The sequence below is a fragment of the Silene latifolia genome, chromosome 6 (assembly GCF_048544455.1).
Source record: "Silene latifolia isolate original U9 population chromosome 6, ASM4854445v1, whole genome shotgun sequence".
Classification (NCBI taxonomy): Eukaryota; Viridiplantae; Streptophyta; class Magnoliopsida; order Caryophyllales; family Caryophyllaceae; genus Silene; species Silene latifolia.
The window spans coordinates 20,811,337-20,831,959 of record NC_133531.1 but is presented as its reverse complement, the minus strand read 5'-3'; the positions used below and the strand labels follow the sequence as shown (position 1 = coordinate 20,831,959).

General features: G+C 40.8%; 1 pseudogene; it reads right to left on the bottom strand.

The window, feature by feature from the left end:
- Window positions 1-1,936: 1,936 nt before the first annotated feature.
- Window positions 1,937-20,145, bottom strand: LOC141586497 (butanoate--CoA ligase AAE1-like; annotated as a pseudogene).
- Window positions 20,146-20,623: the final 478 nt, after the last annotated feature.

Sequence of the window (20,623 nt, the reverse complement as noted above, 5' to 3'; positions counted from 1 at the left end):
CAAGTAAGAAAGCTTAAAATTTGGTACAAATTTAGGGTTCGGATCGTACGAGAGTGATTTTAGAGATTGATTTTTATATGGCTGTTGATGTTAGAAAGCTTAAACTGAAGAAAAATGGTAGAATCAGGAGAATTGCAGAAACAAGAACACAAAATATTCTAAGAAGCCGCTGATGTTCTCAGCGGCTTGCATGAGCAATGGTCAGAGAATTTTACATAAGGTTTGTTTGTGAGTCAGTGGTAAAGCCGCCGAAGAGTTTAACAGCTTTACATAAAAGTTTGAAAAAAAAATACTAGTGATGACGTGGACCCATACCCTAAATAGTTTGAATCCAACTCCACAACGCAAATTAATTTGTCAAATAACTCCATTTAACCAAAACATTCACTTTAATCCCCATGATATGTTCGAAGTGGTCACTATATAGTGTCACGCCAGAATCCAGATGGAATACCATATGGTCCATATCTGCGGGCAATGGACAATAACCTGTTGCGCCGCTAAAAAACAGAGCATAGTGTATTACATCTATTCTGATGTGACGGTCATATTAAAAAAAATAATTATTTTTTCCGTCTCAATCATTTATTTTCAAAGGTAAACCTACGATTGGAAATTGGGACGGAGGAAGCATACAAATAAGGCTCATTGAAGAGCTATCTAATCTAAGTAAGGCAAAAGCGCCCAACAGTAAAAGATAGCCTTGTATTGACGGAAAGACGGTTGCGGTGTATACCCCTTTCCGTTGTTGCAAAGGGGACTTAGATAGTTTTGTGTAGGTGATTTTTTTTTTTGTTTTTTTTTTTTGACAATCGGGTTAACGAGATCTACATTTTAATCGCACGCTTAGCTATCCTATGAGCGACTTTATTACAAATTCTAGGAACATAAGCAAAAGAAATGCAATGAAAGTTTGCCGCTAGATCGATTATATCGTCAATAGTATTCCTAGTCCAATGTTTGAGTTGAGAGAACCGGAAGACTTGAGCAAGAACCTGCAGACAGTCAGAAAAAATGTTAATATGAAGGATGTTGCGCGAGAGTGCCCACTTTAAGGCTTCCCTGATTGCCATAGCTTCCGCTTGTTCAGCATTCTCAACCCTTCCTTTGATACAGAATTCAGACACAACATTAGAATCAAGAATGATGCATCCACCAAATCCAGCAGCAAGCTCCTTAGACCACGCCGCATCCACATAAATATGAGACCGAAAGCAGCTCACAGAACTCTGAATCAAAGGAAATGATACTCCATTCCTAAGTTTAGTCAAGTCCTCCTCCATAGGTATTTGGGAAACTATGGACCCCGATTTCCCATCTTCAACAGAAAGAGCTAAGTTAAGGGAGTCTTGATATATTAAGATAACACCAATAGGGGAGCACTCGGTATTATCAAAAATCTTTCTGCACCTTACCACCCAAATAGTCCAAAAGGTACACAAAAAGGAGAGGCAAGCCTCATGCTTATTATCAGCCTTAAAGAGAACAGAGAGCCAATTGCAAACCCAAGACCGGAGACTCAAATTACCACCTGATTGTGCCCTAATCCCCAGGAGACTTCCAGCCCAAACTCTATTAGCAAATGAACAGTCCCGGAACAGGTGGTGATTTTGGTCTTATGTATTTTATTGTACAAATATTTGAAAGGGATTTTTTTATATGATAACTTGAGAAGAAAATAATTCAGTATTGACACGAACATTTAAAACCGTCTTATATAATAATTTGTGTTTTTATAAGTTGCCTCACGACAAAGTAATGTAGATTACTTGAGATAAATATTCGAATTAGTAAAGAGGTTTAAAGATTTTATTATGTTTGAAAATTGGAATCAAAGTATCTTCGTTGAACAGTATTTTTTTTTTTTTTTCCGAGTGAGGCTCCCTTAAGTTGCCCTCGTTGCAGCTATATGCCTATAGTGACCGTTATTGGATGATTAGTAGATAATAACGGATGTGAAAGATCAAATTATCTATTAAAAACATGTCTAATATAGTAGGGTAAACAACTAAATGAGATTCAAAAAATGAAATAGTTAAATAAATGACTGAGACGGAGGCAGAGTAAATAATTGACTGAGACGGAGGCAGAGTAAATAATTGATCAACAGCATTGGTTGAAGGCTTTATAACCCCTTCAAAGTTTGCTGGCATTGCTACGAGAAAGGCTCCCCATGGCCTTCGCTTTCTCCTTGAGAACAAATTTCTGAGTCTTCCCTGTTGAAGTCTTTGGTAGCTTCTCAAACACGACTGTTCGAGGAACCATATATCGAGGAAGATGATCTCTACAAAACGTAATCATATCTTCAGCACTAACATGGCTATGACCGCTCTTGAGCTCGATAAATGCACAGGCGTCTCACCCCCTGGTGATCATCCAGGGCGACCCACGACAAAACATCTATAACAAACGGGGTGATTAAATATTACGATTCAACCTCAATTGTGCTTATATTTTCTCCCCCAGATATTATTATATCCTTAGCACGGTCTTTTAACTCGATATATCCATCGGGATGTTTAACTCCCAAATCTCCAGTGTGAAACCATCCGCCCTGAAAAGCCTCCTGGGTTGCCTTCAGATCATTCAAGTATCCATTCATGACAGTGTTGCCTCTAAACATGACCTCACCGATTGTTCTTCCATTGGAAGGCACACTTTCCATGGTGACCGGATCCTTCACATCAACTTCCTCCATTCCGATATGGTGGACTCCTTGTCGCGCCTTCATCTTTGCTTGCTCATGTGGAGGCAAGGCATTCCACTCGGGCTTCCATGCACAAAATGTACCTAATAGCAGCAGTAAAAGAAAGTATTAATTAACAACAATAATCCAAACTATCATATATTTCTCTAATGCAGTAGCCACATCTGCTGATGTGGCCTCATAATTTACAAGCTTTGTCCCACGTGGCAATTTATGAGCATCAGTGAAAAAAAATTAAAAAAAATTGCTAATAATATATTTGTCAACGTGATTATTGTGGAAATTTCCATATCTTTATATGATTATATATTATATGATATGATGTGATGGTATATTCCATATTTAGGGAATATACTATCAATTAATTAGTACAAGTCAACTTCATTTCTCAAACAAAGCACGGTGATTTAAAAAAAAAAAAGATATTTAGGGAAATCAATTAATATCTTTCCCAAAATAACACTAAAATTATAAAAATTGAGAACTGATTGCCCATATTCTAGGGAAAAAATCAATTAATATCCTCCCAAAATATTGCTAATCAGTTAAACCCTACTACCTAAATCACTAAAAAAATCACATTCAACCAAACGTTTTCATTTATCACCATCGTTCATAAATTTCAAAAAAAAAAAAGAGAGAAAATTCACAACTCCGCTATGGCTTTCAACTGCACTCCTGTCGCCATTCGTCACTTGAAAGAAGGTATTTGACCGGCCGGATAAGGTAGGACGCAGATGATGGTGTTTCACAAGGAGGATGATGATGATGATGGAGGTAGTATATGATGGGCTAGGTGTGATTAAGATGATGGTGTTTCACGATTGTTTCGATTAAAATGGAGTTAGGTGAGCTTGATTGAGTGAGTAGTAAAGTGAACTTAGTTTTCATCATATTGAACGAATTGATTACTGAAGTCTCATGTGTTAGGTGTGTGTCTATTGTAGTATTCCAGATGTAGACAAGAGTTTCTTTATTTTTATTTTTTATTTTTTTTGGCTAATCTTAGTAAAGAAGAGTGGGTGAATTAGCCTCCTCGGTTTATAAATTCTAATGTAAGACGACTTTATACGGTAAGTCGGTTTCATTTTGATACTTTTTCCGTTTTTATATGATTTACCCATTTGTTGAATATTTGAGTGGAGTATTTTAATAAAATGGGTACTCATATGAAAATTGAGGAAGTACTATTTATATACGGGGACGTGGTGATTGACCCCCATAACTTTGTACAATTGTGAAATTTAACCCTCATAACTTTCATTTGGAGTGATTAGGACCTATACAGCTATACCTCACATAGTAAGTGAAATTAAACCCTTTTTTTTTTTTTTATCAAAATCTCACGAGAAATTCAATTTATTATATCATAAAAGTGAAATTAAAATGAGAAGTCGAAAAAAAGATTTTCATTACAAATAAAAAATATAAAAAAATATAATAAAAGGGTAAAAAAATATTCAAATTTTTCTATTTTTCAGCATTTCAAAAAATTTCACATAAAATTGGTAATTGTTTTTTTCATCAAAAAATCATACCGAATTACATACGTATGTAAAAAAATGCTTTTAGTATATAATACGTATGATTTTAGTATGGTATACGTATAAGTGTTAGTATAGTTGTTGGTATTTTGATGAGATCTTGATAAAGGGGTTTAATTTCACTTATTATGTAAGTTATGAGGCCAAATTATTCCAAATCAAAGTTATGGAGATTAATTTCACAATTGTACAAAGTTATGGGAGTCAATCACCACTTCCCCGCTATTTATATTGTTCCGGGTGTAATTCCAGAGCAGATATTCGTTACCACCCGTTGCTTGTAGAATGATGTCTTTGGCTGAATCCTTCTTGTCTTTATCGTTCCTCTCGGCTTCTCCTGCAACAATGAACGAACTGAGGGCTTGGCTTTGTGCCAAGCGTACTCACTCCGACGCTCAAGTCAGTAACTTAGGGGATAAGTTGTTCTTTGGCTAAATGTATATTGTAGAGAGAGAGGGAAGATTATACCAGATGAATAGTGTTTCTTAGGTTAAGTTGTGGATACTTTCCTCAATGAAGGTTGAGGAGTATTTATAGACTTTCACCTTTTGTCACGTAGTGGCCAAGTGGCCAAGTGGCTAGCAGGTGGAAAGACTGATCTACCCCTCGGCCGAGGGACCTATGGCAGGCCGGCGGGCCCTGTTGACTCACCGCCGAGGGGTCTTGGATGTGAGTACGCGGGTATGTGTCCCGGGCGGGTTGTCATGCCGAGACCAGTGACAGCCGATGGGGCCGATCGGCTAGGCCGCATAAGTCGTTGACTTGTTTGTGGATATCTTTGACCTTGCTCAATATGTTGACTTGGTCGGCGGTGCGAATATATGCCCCATCAATTTGCCCCAGCGTAGTCTATGCCGTGGTATGGGCTCCGATGTACGTTTGAGCGTATATTCTGCGCAAGTATTTTGTAAAAATTTTACGATCGGCTTCTTCTGCGGCGGCTTCTTTTACCTCGGCCTGGTCTTTTCTTAGGCCGTACCATATCCCCCCTCCGCATGGATGCGTAAAGGGCATCCGATGTGGAAAAGAAAGTGACGCTGGCCGAGACCAGGGTTGAGAGTGCCGGTTGTTTTTGATTGCCCCGCCGGCGCGCTACTTAGCTTGGTTGATCATGTGGCCGGCGGAGAACAGATGCTTGGGAATTTGTTGAGGAAGGTGAATAGGCGGAGAGATACGAATGGGCGTGTTGAAGACGCTTGGTCACTGTTGCATTGATTGACGTTCGATCGCTTGCAACGATTGACATCCCGTGGTTGCATGTCCGACACGTGTCCGCACGCCGATTGGTTGACGCTTCATGGGTCACGTTCACGATTGGTCCTTCTTCATGGGCTTTTCCCTATAAATAGGGCGGTTATTCCGTGAAATTGGCCACCAATTTCATTCTCCAAAATTTTCTTCTCTCTAAACTTTCAAAGGCTTCTATTTCTCAGAGTTGTTACTCCGGCGAGTGTTTTTCTTCAAGGTAAACAAACAAACTTTCCAATTTTCTTAACTCTGTAAGTTATTATTGTAAACATGTCTTCTGCTGATGCCGGGCCTAGCAAACCGACGCGGGGGGGGGGGGGGGTCCCTGTCGCGTCTTGATGAGGAGGAGAAATTGGACGCCCTCCTGATAAGGCCTGGGGGCCCTAGGTCTCCTTCTCCTGAAGTCGATCCTCGAATTTTGGAGGAATGGGAGGATGACTCTGATGTTGATGATGACGCAGACGATTTTGGTGATGATGCTGAAGAGGCTCGTCCCAAAGAGGTGAGGCAGTACGTTATGGATCACGGTGGCGTTTGCAAGGTACGCGTTGACCGAGCTTGGACCCATAAGTTGGCCAGTTGTTCTTGTGAGAAATTTTTCGAGGGCCATTTCTTCTTTGGCAGGGGATACAAGATTGTTATCCCTGAGGAGGGCCAGGCCGTCTGTTGCCCTCCGCCGGGCCATACCGGCGTATACATGCGACACTTGGAGTACGGGCTCCGTTTCCGCCGAATGAGTACGTCATGGCCATCATTAAAGCTATGAACGCGCCGTGGCCCAACCGCATCCGTTGGCCATGAGGACGATAGTCGGCTTTGTGTGGCTTTGTCTCTTCAAGGGGGAGGCCCCGACGGTGAATTTATTCCGCCGGCTTCATTATCTCCACCAATCTCGGCCGCGTCGGGTTGGTACGGTGTGCACACACAGAAAGGTTATGTCTCTGTTGACAAACTTACTTCTTGCAAAGACGGAGAGATCGGTGGGTGTATGTTAAAGTGCTTGGATGACTATCCGCCGCCCCTCTCCTTTCAAAGACCAAGTGAATTTGCGGTGTGAGACTAAGGCGGAGCATGACGGATGGGTCACCGGAAGAAGCTCAAGATGGATGCCAAAGGTCCTTCTTAAAGAGGATGAGAAGTCGCGATGAGGCTTTTTGAGGCGGACAAGGGTGGGGTGCCGAAAAATGGATTCCCCCAACGCGATCATTCTTCGGGATGAGCCGCTCGCCATGTCGGCCTCATACCTACCCTAGCACGGGTGAGTGGGGTCGGTATGAGGCCCATCACCGCTCTTAATGTTCCTGTTTTTCGAACTTCGATTTATTTCTTCTACTTAATTCTTGCTTTTATTTCTTTCGCAGACCACTTTGGACGGGATTTGTCTGAGGATATCCTCCGGAGAATGGGGCTGCACAAAGACAAAACCGTTGCTAACTTGCATCCCAAGGCTCTGACCCATGACCGTAGGACGTCGCCGAATGATCTTATGGACCGGTAATTTGTGAAAAGCTTGAATGCGGTGGAGGCCCGTGCGAAGGTTGTTAGTAACATGCCGCGCCATACGCGAAAAACAAAACCTTCGGCGGTGATGGCATCGACATCGGCTCCGCCTTCCATCCCCCCCTGTTCGTAAGGAGACGGTGGAGATCGTTTACATCTCCAATGGGGATGACTCCGATGAGGAGGAGGGGTCTCCCCTTGTCCGTAAAAGAAAGCAGACAGCCTTTACCGCTGCCGTTGCTTCTGCTGCTGACGAGGAAATGCGCCCTTCGGCCAAGAAGGCCAAGCACGGTATTGACCTATCCTGTGGCTCGACTTAGCTTCTGTTCATTAGCGCCGCCGTGATGTGCTTTCCGGCATGTCTATGTATGTTGATCCCGATGCTTACTTTAAATTTTGTAGATCAGTCGCTGTCGGCCGCCGCTCTTGTCGAGCAGCAAGTGGAGGAGAAACCCGCGCAGGCTGGTGATCATAACGTCGCCATCGACTCTTCATCCCGAAGGTTTCCCTTTCCGACGCAGTCGGTGATCATAACGTCGCCAAAGTGACTCTTCATCCCGAAAGGTTTCCCCCTCACGACTTGTAGCGGAAAGCGCGAGGTTGATCAAGAGATCGGCGAGGTGGAACGAGCCGACCGATGCTCGTATCATGGAGCGAGAGAAGGCCGTGGCTCGGTCCGCTTTGAGCTTAATGCCACTAAGAAGGTGGCCGCGAAGGCGAAGCTGGATCTTCTCAATGAGCAGAGGCTTAGGGGGGAGGCCGAGAAGGCGCTCTTGGCTGAGAGAAAGCTCAGGGAGGACGCTGAAAAGGAGGTCCTTGCTGAGAGAGCCAAGGCCGAGACTGGCTGCGGCCGAAATTGAAAAGTCACTTTGGCGAAGTGTAATCTTGTTCAGAGGCACGCCGACCTCTATTTCCAGCAGAGGAATGAATTCGGGGACGGTTTCGAGATCCGGGGAAGGTGATTCGGAGCAAGGAGGCCATCATCAAGCAAAAGGAGGACGACATTGAGATGCTCCAAACCAAAATGCTCCCGACATGTGCTCCGAATTCCGGGATCCGACCGGCATTGCCGAGGAAACAATTGAGGAGCTTTTCCCTCTTGAAGGTTCCTTTCCGTGGAGCAAATTCGACGAGCTGTTTGACGACAAGCTCGAAGCTAAGGAGAAGGCTGTGGAGGAGAGGGTCAAGGAGGCGGTGAGGGTGAAGATAGAGCAAGAGGCGGCCGAGGAGGCAGCAGCTATCGCTGAGAAGGCTAAAGCGGCCAAGGAGGAAGCCGATTGGGCAAGGGCGATTGAGGCCGCCGAGGCTAAGGCTCAGCTGGCTTGAAGCCGAGGCGCTAAGGGAACCGCCGGTTACTCATCGAAGAAGGTGCTTTGCTACCGCTGCGATGGCGAGCAGCAACAATGACATAGGAGATGATATCCGTAACCTTTTGTCTTTTGGCTTATCCTTGTAATTTCTTGTAATTCGTTGGAACATTTTTAATAAGAGTTCGTTTCTTCTGCCTCCGGCCTGGCCGAGGTTTTCACCTCACTTCTTTTTCTTGCGCTAGTATTTGAGCATCTCAATTGTACTTTAGCGTCTATGTCTTCGTCTGGGTTGTCTCCTTACGTTATTAACTGAGTGTCTCTTTTGTTTCCGCCTCGGCTTGGCCGAGGCGGTCTAAAGTGCGTATCTCAATTGTGTTAACGCTTCTGAGGCATTTTGAACGCTTTGCGAGTATCACCTGCGCTGGTCGTTGCCATCGAGGTGTCAGCTCCCCGTGGTGATTGCCGCTCTTGTCGGTGTGTGACCGTGTGAGCCAGCATCTGCTTCTCGTTATTGACTGCCGTGGCGTCTACCACTTGGAGTGACTGCGACGGCGTCAAACCTCTTGGGGTGACTGCCGTGGCGTCTACTACTTGGGGTGACTGCGACGACGCCTATTTCTTCATGGAGACTGCCGTGGCGTCTACCACTTGAGTGATCTGCGACGGCGTCAAACCTCTTGGGGTGATCTAGCCGTGGCGTCTACTACTTGGGGTGACTGCGACGGCGCCTATTTCTTCATGGAGATCGCCGTGGCGTCTACCACTTGGAGTGACTGCGACGGCGTCAAACCTCTTGGGGTGACTACCGTGGCGTCTACTACTTGGGGTGACTGCGACGGCGCCCACTTCTTGATGGAGACTACCGCTCTTGTCGGTATGACAGTGTGAGCCGACATCTGGCTTCGATAAAGACTACCGCTCTTGTCGGTATGACCGTGTGAGTGGCGTCTGCGCTGCTTCCTAGTGACTAGGGGGAAAATGAACATTTTGATGGAAGACTTGGACGATTTTTCATTAGGTAAAAACATGCGTCGGGGTGCCCACAGCTGTTTTGGACACCTCCGCCGCTACATAGAGTATTCCCGAGATTACCAGCGTCCTAATGGCCCATCAAAGGCACACCGTCCTAGTCAGCCGCTAGTTACATCCATGAGGTCGCCCTCCTGTTGTAAGGATAGACTTTTCCCTTTCTCTGATTTCTTTGCCACTTTGAGGGATTGCATGTTGCATCCTCCTGGCGCTATCCGGACGTTGACCACCTCGTCATTCTCGTCTTTGGAGACGAGCTTATGCGCTTCCCCCCTGTCCGAGACATACATCAGTGTTAGGGCCCGGATGGACATCACTGCGTCAGCCTCACTCAGGGTGACTCGGCCTATGAGAACGTTGTAGGCGGACGAGCCGTCGATGACCACGAACTCAGCTAGGACATTTTTGGCCGCATTCTTTTCGCCGAATGTCACCGAGAGTCCGATTGATCCCGGTGGTACCAGTAGGCCTCGGAGAAGGCGTATAGTGGGTTGGTGCGGGGCTCAAGTCCTTGACTTTCAGGTAGAGGCCGAGGAAGCACTCCCTGAACATGATGTTCGTGTAGGCGCCTGTGTCAATCAGGCACCTCTTGACTAGGTGGTTGGATATGTCCAAATTGACTACAAGTGGGTCGTTGTGAGGAGCGATGACTCCTTCGTAGTCCTTCCTTCCAATGGTTATATCGGGGATGTTGGAAGCAGGGATCGCTGTGTTGGGCACAAAGTTGATGGCCTGATATAGCTCGTTCAGGTGCCGTTTGTGCCCGTGAGCGGACCCTCCGTTCTCGTTGCCCCCGATGACAACATGGATCACTCCTATCCGTTCGAAGACGGATTTCTTACCTGAACTGTCGGCGTCAGTCTTTTGGCCTTTGGCAACGTACTTGCCGAGGCTCCCCTTCCGGATCAGCTCTTCAATGGCATTCTTCAGATGCGGCGATCGTTGGTTAAATGGCCGGTGTGGCCGTGGTACTCACAAAGATCGGCTCGTGTCACCGTCACTTTTTGGCTTGGGGGTCTCTCCCACTTCGGCCCTCGTTTTTGCTCGGGCGAAGACCTCGGCGGGCGATACGACGAGAGGGGTTTTATCACTATACCGCCTCCGGTGGTACGTTCCCGAACTCCACCCGGCGCTGTCGAGTCCCGTTTCTGGCGGACTTGTCCGACCGTGACCTATTATTCTCACGGCGTCTTTCATCGGACCGTGACCCGTTGTTGTCACGGCGTCTTTCATCCGGGTTGTCCTCCCGTGGCTCTTCTTTCGGAGGGCTCGGCCTCGCCGGGGCCTACCCAGGTCTTGTGATAGTCTTCTACCTTGATGGCCTGGTCGGCCATCCTCCTGGCGGCATCCAAGCTCGGGCCTCCGCACTTGATGAGCTCATTTTTTAAGTCTCCCCTGGGAGGCCCTTCATCGCCGCCAAGGCCGCCGATTTCGGGATTAATTTCTCGAATCTGCTGGACCTTTCCATCGAACCTCTTCACATAGCTTCGTAGAGACTCGCCCCCCTCCTGTTTGATAGTTAGGAGGTCCGATGTCTCCACGGCCCTTCTCTTGTTGCAAGAGTACTGGGCTAGAAAGGCGTCTCTTAGGTCGGCGTAATAGTATACCGAGCCGTCGGGAAGCCCTTTGTACCAACTTTGAGCCATCCCATGCAACGTTGTTGGGAAAACTCGGCACCAGACCTCATCGGGCTGCTCCCATACCGACATGTAAGACTCGAAAGCCTCAGCGTGGTCGGCTGGATCACTATCTCCTTTGTATGATAGGGGTGGCAACTTGAGCTTGGTTGGCACCTGGACTTCTAGGACGTAGGCGTTGAGGGGTGTCGACCACGTGTCGAACGACACGCGGCGATCGGCTCCTCGCATTCCTAATCCGGCTCCTCTCCTCGTAGCGGGAAGGAATCCTTCTTCGACTCGGACTTCTTCTCCAACTCTGCTGAGTCGGACTCCTCTGGCTCCTTTGGGGTAAGCCTCGTTCGTGCTGCGGGGACGCTGTCCTCCCATGAGCGCGGGAAGGACTTAGGTCTACCACGCCCACTTTGGGCTCCCCCGGCGACTTGACTGGGTCAGCTTCTCCTAGTGCTCCGTTCAAATTTCTCGGAGTCACATTTTGGGCCCTGGTCTCCTGGACGGTTTCCGCCGCTCTTGTCGGCGTGACAGTGTGAGCAGGCGTATTACTAATTAGGTCCAGGACCATTTTCGGTTTTGTTATGTCAACCACATGTCCCATGATGGTGACCTGGTTGGTCGCGCGGCGTGTCCCGTATTATTGGCATCCCGAACTCGGTTGGATTACTCACGGGTGGAGGGCTGCACGACTCCAGAATTGTTGAAGGTATCATCTTGGTAGAATGGGGTTTCGTCGGTCACGACTGCGTCTTGTTGTTTCGACATCTTCTTAGCTTTTTGGGTGGGTTTTTGTTGTTTTTTTTTTTTTTTTTTTTTTTTGGGAATGAATGTGACTAGCTTCTAGTAGCGCTTCCCCACAGACGGCGCCAATTGTTCCGGGTGTAATTCCAGAGCAGATATTCGTTACCACCCGTTGCTTGTAGAATGATGTCTTTGGCTGAATCCTTCTTGTCTTTATCGTTCCTCTCGGCCTCTCTGCCGCAACAATGAACGAACCGAGGGCTTGGCTTTGTGCCAAGCGTACTCACTCCGACGCTCAAGTCGAGAACTTAGGGGATAAGTTGTTCTTTGGCTAAATGTATATTGTAGAGAGAGAGGGAAGATTATACCGATGAAATAGTGTTTCTTAGGTTAAGTTGTGGATACTTTCCTCAATGAAGGTTGAGGAGTATTTATAGACTTTCACCTTTTGTCACGTAGTGGCCAAGTGGCCAAATGGCTAGCGGTGGAAAGACCGATCTACCCCTCGGCGAGGGACCTATGGCAGGCCGGCGGGCCTGTTGACTCACCGTCGAGGGTCTTGGATGTGAGTACGCGGTATGTGTCCCGGCGAGTTGTCATGCCGAGACCAGTAACAGCCGATGGGCCGTGATCGGCTAGGGCCGCATAAGTCGTTGACTTGCTGTGGATATCTTTGACCTTGCTCAATATGTTGACTTGGTCAGCGGTGCAGAATATGCCCCATCATATATAATAGTAAATGAGTGATCAATTAATAAAATTGAATCGTCTCAGTGTCAGACAGTCGCACGCAATAACCGTTGTTTGCTATATCAACATTTATTGAAAATATAATCAAATTTAAGTTTTTAACCCAACATTTTGTTTATATTTTCATTAACTGGGTTTTCTAACAATTTGTAATACACAAATATTTATTATACAACTACTTTACATATATTTTAAAAATGGTGCAATGAGTAATTAAAATGTCTACTAATTTTATTTTAAGTCTTGATTATACTAATGAACACAATATATGATAGTTCATGTATAATAAGTCGAAAATAGTAGTTATCTGTATATCTTTGTTATTATTAAGTATGTACATCTAAAATCATAAAAGCAAACCCGTGAATTTCACAGGTTGCAACCTAATTGGTGGTATTCTAATAATAATCCAAATTTCATTTTAACTCATAATAGACCATGCTACTGCCCTATTTCACTTCCCTTATTCTCTTCACAAACCCATTCAATCAACCAATCTCCCACAACTAATCCACCACCACTCCGTGACCGCCATAACTACATCACCCACGACCACCTAAACCCATAAATCACCACTTTAATATAACCATTGAGTAATGTATTGATTTATTTTGTAAGCTTTTCTTTTGCTATGCTGATTTCACAAAACCAATCAAATAATCATAATCAAACCCTAAAATTCCCCTAAAAACCATGGACAAATCAAAATGACAGTAGGAGAATGCCTAAAATCAACCAGCTCACAAATGTCAAGAATCATAACCCTTAAAATGAATCAAATGAAGGAATTTCTCCAAACCCCAACTCCAGAATCTCGTATCGTTGACCAAGCCACTTCACCATCGTTAGAATCACGTAACTGGGGTCTTAACCTCCGTATATGCTCCTGATCAACGACGTCGAGCTTGGCGGCACAGAGGTAGTGCTCACAATCAAGCGGAGGATTGTTAACTGCGACGACGACGAAGCAAAAGCGCAGCAGATACTGGCTTTGGAGTTGCTTGAGAAAGTATTTGGTGGATTGAGGGTGGTGGAGTGATGGTGGTTGGTGGGTAGGGTGAAATGATGGTTGTTAACAGGGCCGGCCCAGAGGGTGTTCAACCCGTACAACCGCACAGGGCCCCCAATTTTAAGGGGCCCCAATTTGAAGCCCAGCTACTTATACGTAAGTTATATGTATATATTTTGTCGCCCATTTATCATCATATCGTTGGTGTCTTAGTGGTAGTAGTGGTACCTTGCACTTTGAACTTCTCGAGTTCGATTCCTTGTGACCTCATTTTCATGTTAATTTTTTTTAAATTTAAAAATCAAATGAATGTGTTGTGTTAAGAGGAATCGAACCCGCCCAACTTTCTATCAGAGTGTTCAATTAACCAACATGTATGACAATGCTAATTTAGTTGTTATTTAAGAAGCAAAAAATTACTTTATCATTGTATATACGTATTGGGGTTTATTAGCTTTTTATCATCAAATTTGTTCTAATAGGAATATTTGTTAAAAATTATTAATTTAAATTTAAATTTATATAGATATTAACATAGTTGAATTTATATTAGGGGCCTATTTTTTCAATTTCGCACAGGGCCCAAAAAATGTCAGGGACGGCCCTGGTTGTTAATGGAGGAGATTGCACTTTAAATAAAACTAGTTTTAAACTCGTGAAATTCACGGGCTGTTTTATACTCTAACTAAATGATAAGTTATGAGTTTAAGACATGACTAAGATATAAGCCTGTCAAATTTCGATCCGACCCGACCTCATCCATTTTTTCCAGGGTTAAAACCCGAAAATCTTGAGTAGTAACCCGTTCGATACGATACCCAAAATGGCCTGTTAATTTAAGTGAAACCCGACACGAACACGTCGACCCGTTCAGTCAAAGACAAACTAAATATACTTTAGTTTTTAAAAAATATTTTTCCGATCTATAAAAGGCGTTAGATACTAATTGTTGACCCGCACTTTTCCCCTAATAACCCGATCCATAACCCGTATTACTCGACCCGTATTTGAACCCACCGTACCCGACCTCTATGTTCTGACCCGCCCAACCCATTTGAGATCTATAGACAACATAAATGATATATAACCCCACTTAAATGGTGTGAAAAATTATCAGGAAAATAATATCAACTGAAACCCGCCCTTCTACCCTTGTATACACACTAAAAAATCAGAAAAAAATAATAATAATGCTTGTAAATTATATTCATAAATTATAGGTTAAGACAACCTCAACTATAAAACTGTCCATTTTTGTTAATGATAAAAACGTTCAGTTTTAATATTAAATTAATAAAAAATTGTCTTTTTTATTTAATGAGTTAAAAATTATAAAATAAAAGAGTCTCACACTCTCACACCATGAGACGAGCCATTTTTATAAAAAAAAAATTCATTTAATGCTAACAGATAAGTTGTCTTTCCACATTATAGAACCGTCTCACAGTATAAGACTATCTTAATTTAATAATTAATGACAACCACAATAGCCGATGGAGTATTTTTTTACCATTACTGTAGTTTGTAGATTTAACATGGTTAGGCGTACGTTTGTTTTTGGGAAGAGTACCATCAATATAGAAATTTAAAATATATTCCGTAATTTCCGTTATAAATTAGTTTTAGAATCATTTATTCCGTAATTTTGCTTATATAAATATATTCCGTAATTTTTCTAGAAAGAATATCATATAGCTATAGACCTTTAGTAAATTAGTTTATAATCTATTTTTGCTTAGATATTATATTTATATTTAAAATTATTTTTATATTTTTGTTATAATAAGCAAAAGATTATATGGTTTTTAAAGATATATTGTATAAGAATTTATATGATTTTTAATTTTTAATTTTAAAGATATATTGTGTAAGGATGAGAGAGGTTTTCAAAATCTATATGAAACTAGTATTGGTGCCCGGCTTCGCCCGGGCTACCTCTATTTACCATTATTTTTTTTTTATTAAATAAAATTACTTAAAGTTGCATAACCCATAAATTTATCATTAATATATTTTTCTATGACATATCCACAAATTACGATAAAATAAATTTTGAGACAAATTTACTACTCCCGCTATTAATATTTTACTCTTATTAATGAAATAGTAGTAATAACATTTCATTACTTGCCCGTAATCATTGTTACTTTCACTACTGCCGCCGTAGTTATTGTTACTGTCACTAATGCCGTATTAATATTGATAATTTCACTACTCTCATCGTAATTATTGTTACTTTCACTATTGCCGCATTAATATTGATTATTTCACTACTTTCATTGTTGTTTCTACCACTTTCACTAATCTCGCTCATAATATTGTTACTTTTATTATTCAAATGAGTGATTATTATCCTATAACTATATCCAATGTTACTACAATTCTTTTCATTACTGACGAAATTACTTTTACTACTTAGGCATGCAATTTTAAGAGGATTATATATTTATATAAATATATTACATATATGCATTAAATCAAATCGAAAGAATTATAGAATATTATATATTATGGAATCTAACTTGAATTATTTTTGTATCCTAAATAATTAACGTCTCTATACATCTAATAAACTATAAAGTTTAATAAAATTGCATAGATTTTAAATTTAATATATAATTTTATGATGATAATAATTAAGACCATAAGTTTGCATGTTTATACTAATTAATTATTTTATTTTAAAGAAATTGACCATCTTAATTAATTATTTTATTTTAAGGAAATTGGCCATGTTTTAGTCTTACAAATGTTTAGGAAAATTACCAAACTTCTATATAATTTAATTTTAACCCAAACTATATAATATTTGCATTGAGATCCCTTAATCGGGTCCATCACACCGTACTATTGATTTAAAACTATATAGTTATGATAATTAATATCATAACTTTGCATGTTTATACTAATTAATTATTTTATTTTAAGGAAATTAACCATCTTAATTAATTATTTTATTTTAAGGAAATTGACCGTGTTTTAGTCTCTTACAAATGTTTCGGAAAATTACCAAACTTCTATAAGTATAATTTAATTTTAACCCAAATTATATAATATTTGCATTGAGATTCCTTAATCGGGTCCATCACATGGTACTATTGATTTAAAACTATATAGTACTCCCTCCAATTTCCTAAGTTTGCCCCATAAAATAATGAAATGTGAGGTATATTTTAATGAAATGGGGCAAACTTAGAAAAATGGAGGAAGTATAATAAATTTGTATAATTTTCTTTAATTACATTGAAGTCCCTTAGCATATTAGTAACCGTACGAACAACGGAGCTACCTCTACTTAGCATTAATTTTTTTTTTCATTAAATAAAATTACTTAAAGTTGCATAACCCATAAATTTATCATTAATATATTTTTATAACATATCCTAAAATTACAATGAAATAAATTTTGAGACAATTCACTACTCCCGCTATTAATATTTTACTCTTATTAATGAAACAATAGTAATAACATTTCACTACTTGCCCGTAATCATTGTTACTTTCACTACTCTCGCCGTAATTATTGTTACTTTCACTATTGCCGCATTAATATTGATTATTTCACTACTTCCGTTGTTTCTACCACTCTCACTAATCTCATTGATAATATTGTTACTTTTACTATTCAAATGAGTGATTACTATCATATAACTATATCCAATGTTACTACAATTCTTTTCTTTAATGACGAAATTACGTTTACTACTTAGGCATGCAATTTTAAGAGGATTATATATTTATATAAATATATTATATATATGCATTAAATCAAATCGAAAGAATTATAAAGTATTATATATTATGGATTCTAACTTGAATTATTTATAACCTACTTATTATATTTTTGTATGTTAAATAATTAACATCTCTATACATCTAATAAACTATAAAGTTTAATAAAATTGCATAGATTTTAAATTTAATATATAATTTTATGATGATAATAATTAATACCATAAGTGTGCATGTTTATACTAATTAATTATTTTATTTTAAGGAAATTGACCATCTTCTAGTCTTCTATAAATATTTAGGAAAATTACCAGACATCTTCTTTCTTTTAGTTTCCATGAAATTGACCATCTTAATTAATTATTTTATTTTAAGGAAATTGACAATCTTAATTAATTATTTTATTTTAAGGAAATTGACCATGTTTGGGAAAATTATCGAGCTTCTATATAATTTAATTTTAACCCAAACTATGTAATATTTGCATTGAGATCCCTTAATCGGGTCCATCACACGATGCTATTGATTTAAAACTATATAGTATAATTAATTTGTATAACTTTCTTTAATTACATTGAAGTCCCTTGGTTTCTGGAATTAATATATAGTATTGATATACACCGAAATATATATAGGATATATACCATATTATATATCATATTTGACAGGATATCATATGTTAATTTACCACAGCCTGCCATGTCAACTTTGCTAGTTTATTATGCTGTCATGTCAGCAGCAAACTTAGAAGATTAATATATAGATAGATAGATAGATATAGTTTTTGACCTGATTTTACAGGTTACAAATTAGACGAGTGTATTTTAAGAATAGGGAGCAATAGTATAGTTTATTGTGACTTAAAATAGAGTTCGGATTAATATGAGAAGACGGCCAATAGTTTGGATTATTGCTGTTAATTAATCCTAAAAGAAATTCAAGAAAATGAGATTTTTTTGAGATCCATCATCGGAACCTTTCTGATAGAGCGATTAGGTCAGTTCATGTCTTTTCGGAACCTGTACTAATTCTAAGCGACTTAATTAGGTCAATTTGGGTTTTCAATCATTTTGTATTATTCTGTTTTAGTCTACTTCGGGTTTCAGGTCAAGTTATTCAGGTTGTGTTAGTTTTGTCAGGTTTATCGTAAACTATAATAATTCCATACTGTCATTTATTTCTCTAAAATCTGAAAGCAAATTGATACCTGGTCCATAAGTTTCGGTGAGACCATAAGCATGGATCACCACAAAACCCATCTCTTCCATTTTAAAGAGCACCTGTGGAGGAGGCGGAGCTGCTGCAATCATAACAGCTACCTTTTCCGGAAGAGGCTTCTTCTGATCAGCCTGTGCATTTATCATCATGCTTAACACGGTGGGTGCACCTCCCATGTGCGTTACTTTGTGCTCGACAATGTTACTGAATATTCCACTTGCACTGACATTTCTCAGGCATATGTTTGTGCCGCCTCGAGCTGCCAGGCCCCACGTCAGGCACCACCCGTTGCAGTGAAACATGGGGACGGTCCACAAATAGACCGTTATGGAACTCATCTCGTTCAGCATGACTGTAGCTAGCGAGTTCAAATACGCACCCCTGTGGCTATAAATCACCCCTTTTGGCCTTGAGGTTGTCCCTGAAGTGTAATTTAAGGAAATGGGCTGTAACTCGTCATTTGGTCGCTGAATTTCAAAGTCGGAGTTTCCTGTCAGTAGAAGACTCTCATATTCCAGCCTGACTGAGGAAGGCATGGAGTATCCAACACCAATTGACTGTTTATCGATAACTAAGATGATTCGAGGAAGGTTAGAAGTAGTTTTGGACATAATACCGATTGCTTTATGAACTACTTCAAAGAACTGGGCATCAACAAAAATGAGTTTGGCGTTGGAATGTTTTAGCAAGACTGACACCATGGCAGGGTCATGCCGAATATTAAGGGTGCATAAAACTCCGCCAGCCATAGGAACCGCAAAGTGCAGCTCGTACATTTCTGGAATGTTAGGAATGAATGCAGCGACCTGTAGTTCGAAGGCCATTAGTCATAAATACAGCAAGAAAAAGTGGAAAAAAGACTGATGAGTAAAAAGAACTGATTTTCTCAAGTCAGAACGGCGACTTTACCAGCTGAATTGATTGAAATGAAACAGAAAAAAAAAAAAAAAAGTTGAAAGGGAACTCACAACATCTCCAGATGAGATACCCAAGAGGGAGAGAGCAGAAGCAAGCTGAGTACACCTTTCCAAAGTCTGTCCCCAAGTATAATGAACATTTCCATAGATGACAGACGGCCGGTCTCTATACACTACTGCTGCTCTCTCCAGGAAGCTGATTGGAGAGAGCGGCACATAGTTCGCTGAGCAACGCACCACTCCTTCCGTCTTTGCAACCGAAGCTAGATTTGCAACCGAAGCTAGAGAACAAAATTGATGACTATAGAAGAGCTGTGTATCCAGAGCTTGCAGGAAAGTAGTTTTCTTTTTGAAAGGAGTCCAAGACTTGAGGCTTTTTGGTTCTGGGTTATAATGAAATACAGTAAAATAGCGTAGTAAACTCGTTTTGCTTCTTTTCATTGTCACAGAGTAAGTAGTAACAACCACTCAATACAGTTCTCGACACAAATTTCATTATAAATGATCCGAAAACACCTCTCAATAATAATCACACCAAAGTAAGGTCATATATTTCCGACTGTTCATTATAGATCATCCGAAAACACCTCTCAATAATAATCACACCAAAGTAAGTCATATATTTCCGACTTTTCATTATAAATTATCCGAAAACACCTCTCAATAATAATCACACCAAAGTAAGGTCATATATTTCCGACTTCATTTATCTCCAATCAAACTATAAAGGCTGCATTATGGTATTTTGTGGAGACCCATAAGGCCACGCCAGAAATAGCACATAAATGAATGAGGGAATATAGCAAAGTTAAATTAATTTTCCACCATGTAATTATGATAAAGAGAAATTGACAAGCATAAGCATTACATATTTGAAACATTGTGACCCATCAGCCATCATCATTATTAGTTATTACCCCCATTGCATTATAGAAACGTAAATTAACTTTTAAGATTTAACATATCCCTTTTAAATAATAAAACGGGTTAAATGGATAAATGAGACAAAAAAAACAGAATGCGTAGAGAATGACAAACTCTTGTCCTATCTATATCTATATGGGGTAATATTTAACCCATTTTACATTTAAGACGGATATAGCTGTTTTAAAGGAGACAACCGGTAGAAGAAGAGGCTTCCACTCATCCTCCCTCACCCACACCACTTGTAAACTGGTGAGGTGAAAGTAGTAATTGCATTTCCGAAACATACTAAAGAGGAAGCGTAAACTATTAGTTGAGACCACCAAAAAAGGAATACATGAACTTCTTAGTATTAAACTAAAC